At 53.6% G+C, this 20,035-nt stretch overlaps 1 protein-coding gene across 1 annotated transcript in view; it reads left to right on the top strand.

Moving 5' to 3' along the window:
• The first annotated feature begins 866 nt into the window (after window positions 1–866).
• The window catches only part of ift43 (intraflagellar transport 43 homolog (Chlamydomonas)), a 34,623-nt gene continuing 15,454 nt past the window's right edge, over window positions 867–20,035 (top strand). Inside the window, exon 1 of the mRNA XM_072494641.1 lies at window positions 867–1,019. The gene's annotated coding sequence lies outside the window, so the exon portion shown is untranslated. The remainder of the gene's footprint in view (window positions 1,020–20,035) is intronic.

The following is a 20,035-nucleotide window of genomic DNA, read 5'->3' as shown; positions in this document are numbered from 1 at the left end:
GTCCCTGGCACTGTGAGGCAGCAGTGTTAACCTGGGTCCCTGGTACTGTGAGACAGCAGTGTTAACCCGGGTCCCTGGCGCTGTGAGACAGCAGTGCTAACTCGGGTCCCTGGCACTGTGAGACAGCAGTGCTAACCCGGGTCCCTGGCACTGTGAGGCAGCAGTGTTAACCCGGGTCACTGGCACTGTGAGGCAGCAGTGTTAAACCGGGTCCCTGGTGCTGTGTGACAGCAGTGCTAACCCGGGTCACTGGCAATGTGAGGCAGCAGTGTTAACCCGGGTCGCTGGCACTGTGAGGCAGCAGTGTTAACCCGGGTCCCTGGCTTTCTGAGACAGCAGTGTTAACCTGGGTCCCTGGCACTGTGAGGCAGCAGTGTTAACCCGGGTCCCTGGCTCTGTGAGACAGCAGTGTTAACCCGGGTCCCTGACAGTGTGAGGCAGCAGTGTTAACCCGTGTCCCTGGCACTGTGAGACTGTAGTGTTAACCCGGGTCCCTGGCTCTGTGAGACAGTAGTGTTAACCCGGGTCCCTGACTGTGAGGCAGCAGTGTTAACCCGGGTCCCTGACAGTGTGATGCAGCAGTGTTAACCCGGGTCCCTGGCACTGTGAGACAGTAGTGTTAACCCGGGTCCCTGACAGTGTGAGGCAGCAGTGTTAACCCGGGTCCCTGGCACTGTGAGACAGCAGTGTTAACCCGGGTCCCTGGCAGTGTGAGGCAGCAGTGTTAACCCGGGTCCCTGGCACTGTGAGACAGTAGTGTGAACCCGGGTCCCTGGCTCTGTGACACAGCAGTGTTAACCCGGGTCCCTGGCAGTGTGAGGCAGCAGTGCTAACCGCCCAGTTAGGCTGTTGGTATTTGAAGGGGTTCATTTCTGTCAAGTGCACTTGTGTTTATAAAGCTGGCTGGCACAGACGCCTGTCTCTGTACGATGTTAATCTCACACTTCCTCTTCCCCCCACCCTCCCCTGCAGCAGCAGGCTGAGACCCAGGAGCCCCGAGGACTCGGACGATGGCGGAGGTGAGCTTTTCGATGTGATGTTGACCAGGGGTTCGGTTGCGCTGATTAAGCTGAACAGCACAATCTGGCAATGCTGATAGTGCCGGAGTTAGATATAATTGTTCAATTTTCTCTCTGCATCAACAGGGGGAAATAAGTTGCAAGCAGCTGAATCCATGCTGCAAATAACACATTACCATCAAGAGCACGTCATTTCCACACTTTAATTTGCCGCGTATTTACTGATAAGGCCCTGCTATATATCAATCAATATTTGTGAGATGGAATTTTCGTTTGTGTTTCTAGCTGCAGGGATTGTCTTGCCTCAATTCCGTCTGATAGATGTTCGGAGGGGGAGGGGCTGGTGCTACAATCATGGAAGGAATGGAAGAAAGCTTTTCATAAAGTGGGTCGGAATGAGATTTAAATTTGTGACCTGATGCAAATTGGTTGGCATCTAACACAAGGAAGGCATCTGTCTTCGGAGCGAGAGATGACACTTGTGTCAAGTGTGGGGCTGAAGTGCTAAACTCGAGTGATGAAGAGATTTGATGAGATTAAATGCTGGATATAGGCAGAGAGAGAGAGCGGGAGAATCTGGGGCCTGCCATACATCGGGACCTTCGGGAGCTGAAGGTGTATTCCTGATGATCAGACCCGAGGCTGAGGGCCTGCTTTCACCCTGAACCCATGGTCACAATTCACTGGCGACGTCACCACCATTGAGCTTTACTTCAAACGGCAATCCTTTACCTTCCATTGATTGTGGAGTCAGGAGCTTTACTCTGTATCTAACCCCGTGCTGTACCTGTCCTGGGAGTGTTTGATGGGGACAGTGTAGAGGGAGCTTTACTCTGTATCTAACCCCGTGCTGGACCTGTCCTGTGAGTGTTTGATGGGGACAGTGTAGAGGGAGCTTTACTCTGTATCAAACCCCGTGTTGTACCTGTCCTGTGAGTGTTTGATGGGGACAGTGTAGAGGGAGCTTTACTCTGTATCGAACCCCGTGCTGTACCTGTCCTGGGAGTGTTTGATGGGGACAGTGTAGAGGGAGCTTTACTCTGTATCGAACCCCGTGCTGTACCTGTCCTGGGAGTGTTTGATGGGGACAGTGTAGAGGGAGCTTTACTCTGTATCAAACCCCGTGTTGTACCTGTCCTGTGAGTGTTTGATGGGGACAGTGTAGAGGGAGCTTTACTCTGTATCGAACCCCGTGCTGTACCTGTCCTGGGAGTGTTTGATGGGGACAGTGTAGAGGGAGCTTTACTCTGTATCTAACCCCGTGCTGTACCTGTCCTGGGAGTGTTTGATGGGGACAGTGTAGAGGGAGCTTTACTCTGTATCAAACCCCGTGTTGTACCTGTCCTGTGAGTGTTTGATGGGGACAGTGTAGAGGGAGCTTTACTCTGTATCGAACCCCGTGCTGTACCTGTCCTGGGAGTGTTTGATGGGGACAGTGTAGAGGGAGCTTTACTCTGTATCTAACCCCGTGCTGTACCTGTCCTGGGAGTGTTTGATGGGGACAGTGTTGAGGGAGCTTTACTCTGTATCTAACCCCGCGCTGCACCTGTCCTGGGAGTGTTTGATGGGGACAGTGTAGAGGGAACTTTACTCTGTATCTAACCCCGTGCTGTACCTGTCCTGGGAGTGTTTAATGGGGACATTGTAGAGGGAGCTTTACTCTGTATCTAACCCCATGTTGTATCTGTCCTGGGAGTGTTTGATGGGGACAGTGTAGAGGGAGCTTTACTCTGTATCTAACCCCGTGCTGTACCTGTCCTGGGAGTGTTTAATGGGGACAGTGTAGAGGGAACTTTACTCTGTATCTAACCCCATGCTGTATCTGTCCTGTGAGTGTTTGATGGGGACAGTGTAGAGGGAGCTTTACTCTGTATCTAACCCTGTGCTGTACCTGTCCTGGGAGTGTTTGATGGGGACAGTGCAGAGGGAGCTTTACTCTGTATCTAACCCCGTGCTGTACCTGTCCTGGGAGTGTTTGATGGGGACAGTGTAGAGGGAGGTTTACTCTGTATCTAACCCCGTGCTGTACCTGTCCTGGGAGTGTTTGATGGGGACAGTGTAGAGGGAGCTTTACTCTGTATCTAACCCCGTGCTGTACCTGCCCTGGGAGTGTTTGATGGGGACAGTGTAGAGGGAGCTTTACTCTGTATCTAACCCCGTGCTGTACCTGTCCTGGGAGTGTTTGATGGGGACAGTGTAGAGGGAGCTTTACTCTGTATCTAACCCCGTGCTGTACCTGCCCTGGGAGTGTTTGATGGGGACAGTGTAGAGGGAGCTTTACTCTGTATCTAACACTGTGCTGTACCTGTCCTGGGAGTGTTTGATGGGGATAGTGTAGAGGGAGATTTACTCTGTATCTAACCCCGTGCTGTACCTGCCATGGGAGTGTTTGATGGGGACAGTGTAGAGGGAGCTTTACTCTGTATCTAACCCCGTGCTGTACCTGTCCTGGGAGTGTTTGATGGGGACAGTGTAGAGGGAGCTTTACTCTGTATCTAACCCCGTGCTGTACCTGTCCTGGGAGTGTTTGATGGGCACAGTGTAGAGGGAGCTTTACTCTGTATCTAACCCCGTGCTGTACCTGTCCTGGGAGTGTTTGATGGGGACAGTGTAGAGGGCGCTTTACTCTGTATCTAACTCCGTGCTGTACCTGCCCTGGGAGTGTTTGATGGGGACAGTGTAGAGGGAGATTTACTCTGTATCTAACCCCGTGCTGTACCTGCCCTGGGAGTGTTTGATGGGGACAGTGTAGAGGGAGCTTTACTCTGTATCTAACCCCGTGCTGTACCTGTCCTGGGAGTGTTTGATGGGGACAGCATAGAGGGAGCTTTACTCTGTATCGAACCCCGTGCTGTACCTGTCCTGGGAGTGTTCATAGGGACAGTGTAGAGGGAGCTTTACTCTGTATCTAACCCCGTGCTGTACCTGTCCTGGGAGTGTTTGATGGGGACAGTGTAGAGGGAGCTTTACTCTGTATCTAACCCCGTGCTGTCCCTGTCCTGGGAGTGTTTGATGGGGACAGTGTAGAGCGAGCTTTCCTCTCTATCTAACACTGTGCTGTATCTGTCCTGGGAGTGTTTGATGGGGATAGTGTAGAGGGAGCTTTACTCTGTATCTAACCCCGTGCTGTACCTGCCCTGGGAGTGTTTGATGGGGACAGTGTAGAGGGAGCTTTACTCTGTATCTAACCCCGTGCTGTACCTGTCCTGGGAGTGTTTGATGGGGACAGTGTAGAGGGAGCTTTACTCTGTATCTAACCCCGTGCTGTACCTGTCCTGGGAGTGTTTGATGGGCACAGTGTAGAGGGAGCTTTACTCTGTATCTAACCCCGTGCTGTACCTGTCCTGGGAGTGTTTGATGGGGACAGTGTAGAGGGAGCTTTACTCTGTATCTAACCCCGTGCTGTACTTGTCCTGGGAGTGTTTGATGGGCACAGTGTAGAGGGAGCTTTACTCTGTATCTAACCCCGTGCTGTACCTGTCCTGGGAGTGTTTGATGGGGACAGTGTAGAGGGAGCTTTACTCTGTATCTAACTCCGTGCTGTACCTGTCCTGGGAGTGTTTGATGGGGACAGTGTAGAGGGAGCTTTACTCTGTATCTAACCCCGTGCTGTACCTGTCCTGGGAGTGTTTGATGGGGACAGTGTAGAGGGAGCTTTACTCTGTATCTAACTCCGTGCTGTACTTGCCCTGGGAGTGTTTGATGGGGACAGTGGAGAGGGAGCTTTACTCTGTATCTAACCCCGTGCTGTACCTGTCCTGGAAGTGTTTGAAGGGGACAGTGTAGAGGGAGCTTTACTCTGTATCTAACCCCGTGCTGTACCTGTCCTGGGAGTGTTTGATGGGGACAGCATAGAGGGAGCTTTACTCTATATCTAATCCCGTGCTGCACCTGTCCTGGGAGGGTTTGATGGGGACAGCGTAGAGGGAGCTTTACTCAGTATCTAACCCCGTGCTGTACCTGCCCTGGGAGTGTTTGATGGGGACAGCATAGAGGGAGCTTTACTCTGTATCTAACCCCGTGCTGTACCTGTCCTGGGAGTGTTTGATGGGGACAGTGTAGAGGAAGCTTTACTCTGTATCTAACCCCGTGCTGTACCTGTCCTGGGAGGGTTTGATGGGGACAGTGTAGAGGGAGCTTTGCTCTGTATCTAACCCCGTGCTGTACCTGTCCTGGGAGTGTTTGATAGGGACAGTGTAGAGGGAGCTTTACTCCGTATCTAACCCCGTGCTGTACCTGTCCTGGGAGTGTTTGATGGGGACAGTGTAGAGGGAGCTTTACTCTGTATCTAACCCCGTGCTGTCCCTGTCCTGGGGGTGTTTGATGGGGACAGTGTAGAGGGAGCTTTACTCTGTATCTAACCCCGTGCTGTCCCTGTCCTGGGAGTGTTTGATGGGGACAGTGTAGAGGGAGCTTTACTCTGTATCTAACCCCGTGCTGTACATGTCCTGGGAGTGTTTGATGGCGACAGTGTAGGGGGAGCTTTACTCTGTATCTAACCCCGTGCTGTACCTGTCCTGGGAGTGTTTGATGGGGACAGTGTTGAGGGAGCTTTACTCTGTATCTAACCCCGTGCTGTCCCTGTCCTGGGAGAGTTTGATGGGGACAGTGTAGATGGAGCTTTACTCTGTATCTAACCCCGTGCTGTACCTGTCCTGGGAGTGTTTGATGGGGACAGTGTAGAGGGAGCTTTACTCTGTATCTAACCCCGTGCTGTCCCTGTCCTGGGAGTGTTTGATGGGGACAGTGTAGAGCGAGCTTTCCTCTCTATCTAACACTGTGTTGTATCTGTCCTGGGAGTGTTTGATGGGGATAGTGTAGAGGGAGCTTTACTCTGTATCTAACCCCGTGCTGTACCTGCCCTGGGAGTGTTTGATGGGGACAGTGTAGAGGGAGCTTTACTCTGTATCTAACCCCGTGCTGTACCTGTCCTGGGAGTGTTTGATGGGGACAGTGTAGAGGGAGCTTTACTCTGTATCTAACCCCGTGCTGTACCTGTCCTGGGAGTGTTTGATGGGCACAGTGTAGAGGGAGCTTTACTCTGTATCTAACCCCGTGCTGTACCTGTCCTGGGAGTGTTTGATGGGGACAGTGTAGAGGGAGCTTTACTCTGTATCTAACCCCGTGCTGTACTTGTCCTGGGAGTGTTTGATGGGCACAGTGTAGAGGGAGCTTTACTCTGTATCTAACCCCGTGCTGTACCTGTCCTGGGAGTGTTTGATGGGAACAGTGTAGAGGGAGCTTTACTCTGTATCTAACTCCGTGCTGTACCTGTCCTGGGAGTGTTTGATGGGGACAGTGTAGAGGGAGCTTTACTCTGTATCTAACCCCGTGCTGTACCTGTCCTGGGAGTGTTTGATGGGGACAGTGTAGAGGGAGCTTTACTCTGTATCTAACTCCGTGCTGTACTTGCCCTGGGAGTGTTTGATGGGGACAGTGGAGAGGGAGCTTTACTCTGTATCTAACCCCGTGCTGTACCTGTCCTGGGAGTGTTTGAAGGGGACAGTGTAGAGGGAGCTTTACTCTGTATCTAACCCCGTGCTGTACCTGTCCTGGGAGTGTTTGATGGGGATAGTGTAGAGGGAGCTTTACTCTGTATCTAACCCCGTGCTGTACCTGCCCTGGGAGTGTTTGATGGGGACAGTGTAGAGGGAGCTTTACTCTGTATCTAACCCCGTGCTGTACCTGTCCTGGGAGTGTTTGATGGGGACAGTGTAGAGGGAGCTTTACTCTGTATCTAACCCCGTGCTGTACCTGTCCTGGGAGTGTTTGATGGGCACAGTGTAGAGGGAGCTTTACTCTGTATCTAACCCCGTGCTGTACCTGTCCTGGGAGTGTTTGATGGGGACAGTGTAGAGGGAGCTTTACTCTGTATCTAACCCCGTGCTGTACTTGTCCTGGGAGTGTTTGATGGGCACAGTGTAGAGGGAGCTTTACTCTGTATCTAACCCCGTGCTGTACCTGTCCTGGGAGTGTTTGATGGGGACAGTGTAGAGGGAGCTTTACTCTGTATCTAACTCCGTGCTGTACCTGTCCTGGGAGTGTTTGATGGGGACAGTGTAGAGGGAGCTTTACTCTGTATCTAACCCCGTGCTGTACCTGTCCTGGGAGTGTTTGATGGGGACAGTGTAGAGGGAGCTTTACTCTGTATCTAACTCCGTGCTGTACTTGCCCTGGGAGTGTTTGATGGGGACAGTGGAGAGGGAGCTTTACTCTGTATCTAACCCCGTGCTGTACCTGTCCTGGGAGTGTTTGAAGGGGACAGTGTAGAGGGAGCTTTACTCGGTATCTAACCCCGTGCTGTACCTGTCTTGGGAGTGTTTGATGGGGACAGCATAGAGGGAGCTTTACTCTGTATCTAATCCCGTGCTGCACCTGTCCTGGGAGGGTTTGATGGGGACAGCGTAGAGGGAGCTTTACTCAGTATCTAACCCCGTGCTGTACCTGCCCTGGGAGTGTTTGATGGGGACAGCATAGAGGGAGCTTTACTCTGTATCTAACCCCGTGCTGTACCTCTCCTGGGAGTGTTTGATGGGGACAGTGTAGAGGAAGCTTTACTCTGTATCTAACCCCGTGCTGTACCTGTCCTGGGAGGGTTTGATGGGGACAGTGTAGAGGGAGCTTTGCTCTGTATCTAACCCCGTGCTGTACCTGTCCTGGGAGTGTTTGATGGGGACAGTGTAGAGGAAGCTTTACTCTGTATCTAACCCCGTGCTGTACCTGTCCTGGGAGGGTTTGATGGGGACAGTGTAGAGGGAGCTTTGCTCTGTATCTAACCCCGTGCTGTACCTGTCCTGGGAGTGTTTGATGGGGACAGTGTAGAGGGAGCTTTACTCTGTATCTAACCCTGTGCTGTACCTGTCCTGGGAGTGTTTGATGGGGACAGTGTAGAGGGAGCTTTACTCTGTATCTAACCCCGTGCTGTACCTGTCCTGGGAGGGTTTGATGGGGACAGTGTAGAGGGAGCTTTGCTCTGTATCTAACCCCGTGCTGTACCTGTCCTGGGAGTGTTTGATGGGGACAGTGTAGAGGGAGCTTTACTCTGTATCTAACCCTGTGCTGTACCTGTCCTGGGAGTGTTTGATGGGGACAGTGTAGAGGGAGCTTTACTCTGTATCTAACCTCGTGCTGTACCTGTCCTGGGAGTGTTTGATGGGGACAGTGTAGAGGGAGCTTTACTCTGTATCTAACCCCGTACTGTACCTGTCCTGGGAGTGTTTGATGGCGACAGTGTAGAGGGAGCTTTACTCTGTATCTAACCCCGTGCTGTACCTGTCCTGGGAGTGTTTGATGGCGACAGTGTAGAGGGAGCTTTACTCTGTATCTAACCCCGTGCTGTACCTGTCCTGGGAGTGTTTGATGGGGACAGTGTAGAGGGAGCTTTACTCTGTATCTAACCCCGTGCTGTACATGTCCTGGGAGTGTTTGATGGGGACAGTGTAGAGGGAGCTTTACTCTGTATCTAACCCGTGCTGTACCTGTCCTGGGAGTGTTTGATGGGGACAGTGTAGAGGGAGCTTTACTCTGTATCTAACCCTGTGCTGTACCTGTCCTGGGAGTGTTTGATGGGGACAGTGTAGAGGGAGCTTTACTCTGTATCTAACCTCGTGCTGTACCTGTCCTGGGAGTGTTTGATGGGGACAGTGTAGAGGGAGCTTTACTCTGTATCTAACCCCGTACTGTACCTGTCCTGGGAGTGTTTGATGGCGACAGTGTAGAGGGAGCTTTACTCTGTATCTAACCCCGTGCTGTACCTGTCCTGGGAGTGTTTGATGGGCACAGTGTAGAGGGAGCTTTACTCTGTATCTAACCCCGTGCTGTACCTGTCCTGGGAGTGTTTGATGGGAACAGTGTAGAGGGAGCTTTACTCTGTATCTAACTCCGTGCTGTACCTGTCCTGGGAGTGTTTGATGGGGACAGTGTAGAGGGAGCTTTACTCTGTATCTAACCCCGTGCTGTACCTGTCCTGGGAGTGTTTGATGGGGACAGTGTAGAGGGAGCTTTACTCTGTATCTAACTCCGTGCTGTACTTGCCCTGGGAGTGTTTGATGGGGACAGTGGAGAGGGAGCTTTACTCTGTATCTAACCCCGTGCTGTACCTGTCCTGGGAGTGTTTGAAGGGGACAGTGTAGAGGGAGCTTTACTCTGTATCTAACCCCGTGCTGTACCTGTCCTGGGAGTGTTTGATGGGGATAGTGTAGAGGGAGCTTTACTCTGTATCTAACCCCGTGCTGTACCTGCCCTGGGAGTGTTTGATGGGGACAGTGTAGAGGGAGCTTTACTCTGTATCTAACCCCGTGCTGTACCTGTCCTGGGAGTGTTTGATGGGGACAGTGTAGAGGGAGCTTTACTCTGTATCTAACCCCGTGCTGTACCTGTCCTGGGAGTGTTTGATGGGCACAGTGTAGAGGGAGCTTTACTCTGTATCTAACCCCGTGCTGTACCTGTCCTGGGAGTGTTTGATGGGGACAGTGTAGAGGGAGCTTTACTCTGTATCTAACCCCGTGCTGTACTTGTCCTGGGAGTGTTTGATGGGCACAGTGTAGAGGGAGCTTTACTCTGTATCTAACCCCGTGCTGTACCTGTCCTGGGAGTGTTTGATGGGGACAGTGTAGAGGGAGCTTTACTCTGTATCTAACTCCGTGCTGTACCTGTCCTGGGAGTGTTTGATGGGGACAGTGTAGAGGGAGCTTTACTCTGTATCTAACCCCGTGCTGTACCTGTCCTGGGAGTGTTTGATGGGGACAGTGTAGAGGGAGCTTTACTCTGTATCTAACTCCGTGCTGTACTTGCCCTGGGAGTGTTTGATGGGGACAGTGGAGAGGGAGCTTTACTCTGTATCTAACCCCGTGCTGTACCTGTCCTGGGAGTGTTTGAAGGGGACAGTGTAGAGGGAGCTTTACTCGGTATCTAACCCCGTGCTGTACCTGTCTTGGGAGTGTTTGATGGGGACAGCATAGAGGGAGCTTTACTCTGTATCTAATCCCGTGCTGCACCTGTCCTGGGAGGGTTTGATGGGGACAGCGTAGAGGGAGCTTTACTCAGTATCTAACCCCGTGCTGTACCTGCCCTGGGAGTGTTTGATGGGGACAGCATAGAGGGAGCTTTACTCTGTATCTAACCCCGTGCTGTACCTCTCCTGGGAGTGTTTGATGGGGACAGTGTAGAGGAAGCTTTACTCTGTATCTAACCCCGTGCTGTACCTGTCCTGGGAGGGTTTGATGGGGACAGTGTAGAGGGAGCTTTGCTCTGTATCTAACCCCGTGCTGTACCTGTCCTGGGAGTGTTTGATGGGGACAGTGTAGAGGAAGCTTTACTCTGTATCTAACCCCGTGCTGTACCTGTCCTGGGAGGGTTTGATGGGGACAGTGTAGAGGGAGCTTTGCTCTGTATCTAACCCCGTGCTGTACCTGTCCTGGGAGTGTTTGATGGGGACAGTGTAGAGGGAGCTTTACTCTGTATCTAACCCTGTGCTGTACCTGTCCTGGGAGTGTTTGATGGGGACAGTGTAGAGGGAGCTTTACTCTGTATCTAACCCCGTGCTGTACCTGTCCTGGGAGGGTTTGATGGGGACAGTGTAGAGGGAGCTTTGCTCTGTATCTAACCCCGTGCTGTACCTGTCCTGGGAGTGTTTGATGGGGACAGTGTAGAGGGAGCTTTACTCTGTATCTAACCCTGTGCTGTACCTGTCCTGGGAGTGTTTGATGGGGACAGTGTAGAGGGAGCTTTACTCTGTATCTAACCTCGTGCTGTACCTGTCCTGGGAGTGTTTGATGGGGACAGTGTAGAGGGAGCTTTACTCTGTATCTAACCCCGTACTGTACCTGTCCTGGGAGTGTTTGATGGCGACAGTGTAGAGGGAGCTTTACTCTGTATCTAACCCCGTGCTGTACCTGTCCTGGGAGTGTTTGATGGCGACAGTGTAGAGGGAGCTTTACTCTGTATCTAACCCCGTGCTGTACCTGTCCTGGGAGTGTTTGATGGGGACAGTGTAGAGGGAGCTTTACTCTGTATCTAACCCCGTGCTGTACATGTCCTGGGAGTGTTTGATGGGGACAGTGTAGAGGGAGCTTTACTCTGTATCTAACCCGTGCTGTACCTGTCCTGGGAGTGTTTGATGGGGACAGTGTAGAGGGAGCTTTACTCTGTATCTAACCCTGTGCTGTACCTGTCCTGGGAGTGTTTGATGGGGACAGTGTAGAGGGAGCTTTACTCTGTATCTAACCTCGTGCTGTACCTGTCCTGGGAGTGTTTGATGGGGACAGTGTAGAGGGAGCTTTACTCTGTATCTAACCCCGTACTGTACCTGTCCTGGGAGTGTTTGATGGCGACAGTGTAGAGGGAGCTTTACTCTGTATCTAACCCCGTGCTGTACCTGTCCTGGGAGTGTTTGATGGGGACAGTGTAGAGGGAGCTTTACTCTGTATCTAACCCCGTGCTGTACCTGTCCTGGGAGTGTTTGATGGGGACAGTGTAGAGGGAGCTTTACTCTGTATCTAACCCCGTGCTGTACCTGTCCTGGGAGTGTTTGATGGGGACAGTGTAGAGGGAGCTTTACTCTGTATCTAACCCCGTGCTGTACCTGTCCTGGCAGTGTTTGATGGCGACAGTGTAGAGGGAGCTTTACTCTGTATCTAACCCCGTGCTGTACCTGTCCTGGGAGTGTTTGATGGGGACAGTGTAGAGGGAGCTTTACTCTGTATCTAACCCCGTGCCGTACCTGTCCTGGGAGTGTTTGATGGGGACAGTGTAGAGGGAGCTTTACTCTGTATCTAACCCTGTGCTGTACCTGTCCTGGGAGTGTTTGATGGGGACAGTGTAGAGGGAGCTTTACTCTGTATCTAACCTCGTGCTGTACCTGTCCTGGGAGTGTTTGATGGGGACAGTGTAGAGGGAGCTTTACTCTGTATCTAACCCCGTACTGTACCTGTCCTGGGAGTGTTTGATGGCGACAGTGTAGAGGGAGCTTTACTCTGTATCTAACCCCGTGCTGTACCTGTCCTGGGAGTGTTTGATGGGGATAGTGTAGAGGGAGCTTTACTCTGTATCTAACCCCGTGCTGTACCTGTCCTGGGAGTGTTTGATGGGGACAGTGTAGAGGGAGCTTTACTCTGTATCTAACCCCGTGCTGTACCTGTCCTGGGAGTGTTTGATGGGGACAGTGTAGAGGGAGCTTTACTCTGTATCTAACCCGTGCTGTACCTGTCCTGGGAGTGTTTGATGGGGACAGTGTAGAGGGAGCTTTACTCTGTATCTAACCCCGTGCTGTACCTGTCCTGGGAGTGTTTGATGGGGACAGTGTAGAGGGAGCTTTACTCTGTATCTAACCCCGTGCTGTACCTGTCCTGGGAGGGTTTGATGGGGACAGCGTAGAGGGAGCTTTACTCAGTATCTAACCCCGTGCTGTACCTGCCCTGGGAGTGTTTGATGGGGACAGCATAGAGGGAGCTTTACTCTGTATCTAACCCCGTGCTGTACCTGTCCTGGGAGTGTTTGATGGGGACAGTGTAGAGGAAGCTTTACTCTGTATCTAACCCCGTGCTGTACCTGTCCTGGGAGGGTTTGATGGGGACAGTGTAGAGGGAGCTTTGCTCTGTATCTAACCCCGTGCTGTACCTGTCCTGGGAGTGTTTGATGGGGACAGTGTAGAGGGAGCTTTACTCTGTATCTAACCCTGTGCTGTACCTGTCCTGGGAGTGTTTGATGGGGACAGTGTAGAGGGAGCTTTACTCTGTATCTAACCTCGTGCTGTACCTGTCCTGGGAGTGTTTGATGGGGACAGTGTAGAGGGAGCTTTACTCTGTATCTAACCCCGTGCTGTACCTGTCCTGGGAGGGTTTGATGGGGACAGTGTAGAGGGAGCTTTGCTCTGTATCTAACCCCGTGCTGTACCTGTCCTGGGAGTGTTTGATGGGGACAGTGTAGAGGGAGCTTTACTCTGTATCTAACCCTGTGCTGTACCTGTCCTGGGAGTGTTTGATGGGGACAGTGTAGAGGGAGCTTTACTCTGTATCTAACCTCGTGCTGTACCTGTCCTGGGAGTGTTTGATGGGGACAGTGTAGAGGGAGCTTTACTCTGTATCTAACCCCGTACTGTACCTGTCCTGGGAGTGTTTGATGGCGACAGTGTAGAGGGAGCTTTACTCTGTATCTAACCCCGTGCTGTACCTGTCCTGGGAGTGTTTGATGGCGACAGTGTAGAGGGAGCTTTACTCTGTATCTAACCCCGTGCTGTACCTGTCCTGGGAGTGTTTGATGGGGACAGTGTAGAGGGAGCTTTACTCTGTATCTAACCCCGTGCTGTACATGTCCTGGGAGTGTTTGATGGGGACAGTGTAGAGGGAGCTTTACTCTGTATCTAACCCGTGCTGTACCTGTCCTGGGAGTGTTTGATGGGGACAGTGTAGAGGGAGCTTTACTCTGTATCTAACCCCGTGCCGTACCTGTCCTGGGAGTGTTTGATGGGGACAGTGTAGAGGGAGCTTTACTCTGTATCTAACCCTGTGCTGTAGCTGTCCTGGGAGTGTTTGATGGGGACAGTGTAGAGGGAGCTTTACTCTGTATCTAACCTCGTGCTGTACCTGTCCTGGGAGTGTTTGATGGGGACAGTGTAGAGGGAGCTTTACTCTGTATCTAACCCCGTACTGTACCTGTCCTGGGAGTATTTGATGGCGACAGTGTAGAGGGAGCTTTACTCTGTATCTAACCCCGTGCTGTACCTGTCCTGGGAGTGTTTGATGGGGACAGTGTAGAGGGAGCTTTACTCTGTATCTAACCCCGTGCTGTACCTGTCCTGGGAGTGTTTGATGGGGACAGTGTAGAGGGAGCTTTACTCTGTATCTAACCCCGTGCTGTACCTGTCCTGGGAGTGTTTGATGGGGACAGTGTAGAGGGAGCTTTACTCTGTATCTAACCCCGTGCTGTACCTGTCCTGGCAGTGTTTGATGGGGACAGTGTAGAGGGAGCTTTACTCTGTATCTAACCCCGTGCTGTACCTGTCCTGGGAGTGTTTGATGGGGACAGTGTAGAGGGAGCTTTACTCTGTATCTAACCCCGTGCTGTACATGTCCTGGGAGTGTTTGATGGGGACAGTGTAGAGGGAGCTTTACTCTGTATCTAACCCGTGCTGTACCTGTCCTGGGAGTGTTTGATGGGGACAGTGTAGAGGGAGCTTTACTCTGTATCTAACCCTGTGCTGTACCTGTCCTGGGAGTGTTTGATGGGGACAGTGTAGAGGGAGCTTTACTCTGTATCTAACCCCGTGCTGTACCTGTCCTGGGAGTGTTTGATGGGGACAGTGTAGAGGGAGCTTTACTCTGTATCTAACCCCGTGCTGTACCTGTCCTGGGAGTGTTTGATGGGGACTGTGTGGAGGGAGATTGTGAGACAACTGTAAAGTTTGGATGAGCTGGCGTCCGGTTCAGTTTGAGCTGATGGGTGTTTCTTGATGTTGTCCATTCCCGGTACCTGTGGCTGTGTAACGAGCCCTGTCGATCGACATGCCAGCTCAGTGCTGGTGACTCACTTGCTCTTAACCGGCTGTAAATGGGAACATTTACTGCACATAAACTGTTGATTTTTCCATTTTCCAAAATCCATTTCCCATTACGAGGCCCCCATATCGCCGATCACGGCCCTGAACCTCCCTTGTGACGCCTGTCACCAGATTTCTCTGCACACATTAACTGCCGAGGACTGTTTGCTCCCTGCACAGTGCTGTTACTTAGTTTGTGCTGCTCGATCTCTTGTTTGTAAAACACATTCGCAGCCCCTGTTGTCACTGCTAAAGCAATCTGTCACTTCAAACAGTTACTCCTCACCTGTCAGCGGCGACCCAGCGCGTGCTGCGAGACGGGAAGGCTCCTGGTGTGGCCAGTTTGTGCCTTTGCCCTCTGTACATTTTTAACTTCTGAATGAGTGACAGTGCCCAATTAAAACCACACGCTGAGGGCAGCATGGGTTTGGTTGCTGGACTGACTGACACAATAGATGTGATGGGTGACATGTGGGGAGGAGATTTGCTGAACAGGGCCCTTTGTAAATGGAAGGCCTTACTGTCTGAGTCACTGAAGCAGGTGGGTGTGCGTGTCTGTGTTGTCCTGGCCTCCGGTCTCCTGCCCAAAGCCAAATCCCCATTTAACATTGGCTCCAAACACCAAACATCACCTCTTTTCAGAGATCCTCAGTACTGACCCTCTGACAGTGCGGCACTCCCTCAGTACTGACCTTCTGACAGTGCAGCACTCCCTCAGTACTGACCCTCTGACAGTGCAGCACTCCCTCAGTACTGACCCTCTGACAGTGCGGCACTCCCTCAATACTGACCCTCTGACAGTGCAGCACTCCCTCAGTCCTGACCCTCTGACAGTGCGGCACTCCCTCAGTACTGACCCTCTGACAGTGCAGCACTCCCTCAGTACTGACCCTCTGACAGTGCGGCACTCCCTCAGTACTGACCCTCTGACAGTGCAGCACTCCCTCAGTACTGACCCTCTGATAGTGCAGCACTCCCTCAGTACTGACCCTCTGACAGTGCGGCACTCCCTCAGTACTGACCCTCTGACAGTGCAGCACTCCCTCAGTACTGACCCTCTGACAGTGCCGCACTCCCTCAGTACTGACCCCCTGACAGTGCAGCACTCCCTCAGTACTGACCCTCTGACAGTGCAGCATTCCCTCAGTACTGACCCTCTGACAGTGCAGCACTCCCTCAGTACTGACCCTCTGACAGTGCGGCACTCCCTCAGTACTGACCCTCTGACAGTGCGGCACTCCCTCAGTACTGACCCTCTGACAGTGCAGCACTCCCTCAGTACTGACCCTCTGACAGTGCGACACTCCCTCAGTACTGACCCTCTGACAGTGCAGCACTCCCTCAGTACTGACCCTCTGACAGTGCAGCACTCCCTCATTACTGACCCTCTGACAGTGGCACTCCCTCAGTACTGACCCTCTGACAGTGCAGCACTCCCTCAGTACTGACCCTCTGATAGTGCAGCACTCCCTCAGTACTGACCCTCTGACAGTGCGGCACTCCCTCAGTACTGACCCTCTGACAGTGCAGCACTCCCTCAGTACTGACCCTCTGACAGTGCCGCACTCCCTCAGTACTGACCCTCTGACAGTGCAGCACTCCCTCAGTACTGACCCTCTGACAGTGCAGCATTCCCTCAGTACTGACCCTCTGACAGTGCAGCACTCCCTCAGTACTGACCCTCTGACAGTGCGGCACTCCCTCAGTACTGACCCTCTGACAGTGCGTCACTCCCTCAGTACTGACCCTCTGACAGTGCAGCACTCCCTCAGTACTGACCCTCTGACAGTGCGGCACTCCCTCAGTACTGACCCTCTGACAGTGCAGCACTCCCTCAGTACTGACCCTCTGACAGTGCAGCACTCCCTCATTACTGACCCTCTGACAGTGTGGCACTCCCTCAGTACTGACCCTCTGACAGTGCTGCACTCCCTCAGTACTGACCCTCTGACAGTGCGGCACTCCCTCAGTACTGACCCTCTGACAGTGCAGCACTCCCTCAGTACTGACCCTCTGACAGTGCAGCACTCCCTCAGTACTGACCCTCTGACAGTGCAGCACTCCCTCAGTACTGACCCTCTGACAGTACGGCACTCCCTCAGTACTGACCCTCCGACAGTGCAGCACTCCCTCAGTACTGACCCTCTGACAGTGCAGCACTCCCTCAGTACTGACCCTTTAACAGTGCGGCACTCCCTCAGTACTGACCCTCTGACAGTGCGGCACACCCTCAGTACTGACCCTCTGACAGTGCAGCACTCCCTCAGTACTGACCCTCTGACAGTGCGGCGCTCCCTCAGTACTGACCCTCTGACAGTGCAGCACTCCCTCAGTACTGACCCTCTGACAGTGCGGCACTCCCTCAGTACTGATCCTCTGACAGTGCAGCACTCCCTCAGTACTGACCCTCTGACAGTGCGGCACTCCCTCAGTACTGACCCTCTGACAGTGCAGAACTCCCTCAGTGCTGCCCCTCTGACAGTGCGGCACTCCCTCAGTGCTGACCCTCTGACAGTGCGGCACTACCTCAGGACCGACCCTCTGACAGTGCAGCACACCCTCAGTACTGACCCTCTGACAGTGTGGCACTCCCTCAGTACTGACCCTCCGACAGTGCGGCACTCCCACAGTACTGACCCTCTGACAGTGCAGTGCACCCATAGTACTGACCCTCTGACAGTGCGGCACTCCTTCAATACTGATCCTCTGACAGTGCGGCACTCCCTCAGTCCTGTCCCTCTGACAGTGCAGCACTCCATCAGTACTGACCCTCTGACAGTGCGGCACTCCCTCAGTACTGACCTTCTGACAGTGCGGCACTCAGTCAGTACTGACCCTCTGACAGTGCAGCACTCACTCAGTACTGACCCTCTGACAGTGCAGCACTCCCTCAGTACTGACTCTCTGACAGTGCAGCACTCCTTCAGTCCTGATCCTCTGACAGTGTGGCACTCCCTCAGTTCTGACCCTCCGACAGTGCAGCACTCCCTCAGTACTGACCCTCTGACAGTGTGGCACTCCCTCAGTACTGACCCTCTGACAGTGCGGCACTCCCTCAGTACTGACCCTTTAACAGTGCAGCACTCCCTCAGTACTGAGCCTCTGACAGTGCGGCACTCCCTCAGTACTGACCCTCTGACAGTGCAGCACTCCCTCAGTACTGACCCTCTGACAGTGCGGCACTCCCTCAGTACTGACCCTCTGACAGTGCAGCACTTCCTCAGTACTGACCCTCTGACAGTGCAGCACTCCCTCAGTACTGACCCTCTGACAGTGCAGCACTCCCTCAGTACTGACCCTCTGACAGTGCAGCACTCCCTCAGTACTGACCCTCTGACAGTGCAGCACTCCCTCAGTACTGACCCTCTGACAGTGCAGCACTCCCTCAGTACTGACCCTCTGACAGTGCGGCACTCCCTCAGTACTGACCCTCTGACAGTGCGGCACTCCCTCAGTACTGACCCTCTGACAGTGCGGCACTCCCTCGGTACTGACCCTCTGACAGTGCGGCACTCCCTCAGTACTGACCCTCTGACAGTGCGGCACTCCCTCGGTACTGACCCTCTGACAGTGCGGCACTCCCTCGGTACTGGCCCTCTGACAGTGCGGCACTCCCTCGGTACTGACCCTCTGACAGTGCGGCACTCCCTCGGTACTGACCATCTGACAGTGCGGCACTCCCTCAGTACTGACCCTCTGACAGTGCAGCACTCCCTCAGTACTGACCCTCTGACAGTGCGGCACTCCCTCAGTACTGAACCTCTGACAGTGCAGCACTCCCTCAGTACTGACCCTCTGACAGTGCGGCACTCCCTCAGTACTGTCCCTCTGACAGTGCAGCACTCCCTCAGTACTGACCCTCTGACAGTGCAGCACTCCCTCAGTACTGACCCTCTGACAGTGCAGCACTCCCTCAGTACTGACCCTCTGACACTGTGGCACTCCCTCAGTACTGACCCTCTGACAGTGCGGCACTCCCTCAGTGCTGATCCTCTGACAGTGCGGCACTACCTCAGGACCGACCCTCTGACAGTGCAGCACACGCTCAGTACTGACCCTCTGACAGTGTGGCACTCCCTTCGTTCTGACCCTCCGACAGTGCAGCACTCCCTCAGTACTGACCCTCTGACAGTGCGGCACTCCCACAGTACTGACCCTCTGACAGTGCAGTGCACCCATAGTACTGACCCTCTGACAGTGCGGCACTCTTTCAGTACTGATCCTCTGACAGTGCGGCACTCCCTCAGTACTGTCCCTCTGACAGTGCAGCACTCCATCAGTACTGACCCTCTGACAGTGCGGCACTCCCTCAGTACTGACCTTCTGACAGTGCGGCACTCAGTCAGTACTGACCCTCTGACAGTGCAGCACTCCCTCAGTCCTGACCCTCTGACAGTGCAGCACTCCCTCAGTACTGACCCTCTGACTGTGCAGCACTCCCTCAGTACTGACTCTCTGACAGTGCAGCACTCCCTCAGTACTGATCCTCTGACAGTGTGGCACTCCCTCAGTACTGACCCTCTGACAGTGCAGCACGCCCTCAGTACTGACCCTCTGACAGTGCAGCACTCCCTCAGTACTGACCCTCTGACAGTGCAGCACTCCCTCAGTACTGACCCTCTGACAGTGCAGCAATCACTCAGTACGGACCCTCTGACAGTGCAGCACTCCCTCAGTACTGACCCTCTGACTGTGCAGCACGCCCTCAGTACTGACCCTCTGACAGTGCAGCACTCCCTCAGTACTGACCCTCTGACAGTGCAGCATTCCCTCAGTACTGACCCTCTGACAGTGCAGCACTCCCTCAGTACTGACCCTCTGACAGTGCGGCACTCCCTCAGTACTGACCCTCTGACAGTGCGGCACTCCCTCAGTACTGACCCTCTGACAGTGCGGCACTCCCTCAGTACTGACCCTCTGACAGTGCGGCACTCCCTCAGTACTGACCCTCTGACAGTGCGGCACTCCCTCAGTACTGACCCTCTGACAGTGCGGCACTCCCTCAGTACTGACCCTCTGACAGTGCGGCACTCCCTCGGTACTGACCCTCTGACAGTGCGGCACTCCCTCGGTACTGGCCCTCTGACAGTGCGGCACTCCCTCGGTACTGACCCTCTGACAGTGCGGCACTCCCTCGGTACTGACCATCTGACAGTGCGGCACTCCCTCAGTACTGACCCTCTGACAGTGCAGCACTCCCTCAGTACTGACCCTCTGACAGTGCGGCACTCCCTCAGTACTGAACCTCTGACAGTGCAGCACTCCCTCAGTACTGACCCTCTGACAGTGCGGCACTCCCTCAGTACTGTCCCTCTGACAGTGCAGCACTCCCTCAGTACTGACCCTCTGACAGTGCAGCACTCCCTCAGTACTGACCCTCTGACAGTGCAGCACTCCCTCAGTACTGACCCTCTGACACTGTGGCACTCCCTCAGTACTGACCCTCTGACAGTGCGGCACTCCCTCAGTGCTGATCCTCTGA

This window comes from Scyliorhinus torazame, chromosome 2 (genome assembly GCF_047496885.1).
Source record: "Scyliorhinus torazame isolate Kashiwa2021f chromosome 2, sScyTor2.1, whole genome shotgun sequence".
NCBI classification, from domain to species: Eukaryota; Metazoa; Chordata; class Chondrichthyes; order Carcharhiniformes; family Scyliorhinidae; genus Scyliorhinus; species Scyliorhinus torazame.
This window is presented reverse-complemented; position numbering and strand designations above follow the sequence as displayed.